Raw genomic sequence first — 219 nt, 5'->3', positions numbered from 1 at the left:
AAACAGTCAGAGCTCTGTTGAGCCAACCATCCCTTTAACGTTAACTAGTAATGACTTCATGAACTTCTTCACAAATAAAATTTTTATCATTAGAGAAAAAATTACCAATAATCATCCCACAGATGTAATATTATCTACAGCTACTCTTAGTACCATTGATGTTAAGTTAGACTCTTTTTCTCCAATTGATCTTTCTGAGTTAACTTCAATAATTACTCT

Source organism: Haplochromis burtoni, unplaced genomic scaffold (genome assembly GCF_018398535.1).
Source record: "Haplochromis burtoni strain Fernald_Lab_line unplaced genomic scaffold, NCSU_Asbu1 Contig_507, whole genome shotgun sequence".
NCBI lineage: Eukaryota > Metazoa > Chordata > Actinopteri > Cichliformes > Cichlidae > Haplochromis > Haplochromis burtoni.
The sequence above is the reverse complement of the archived record's forward strand: the minus strand, read 5'-3'. Positions refer to the sequence as shown.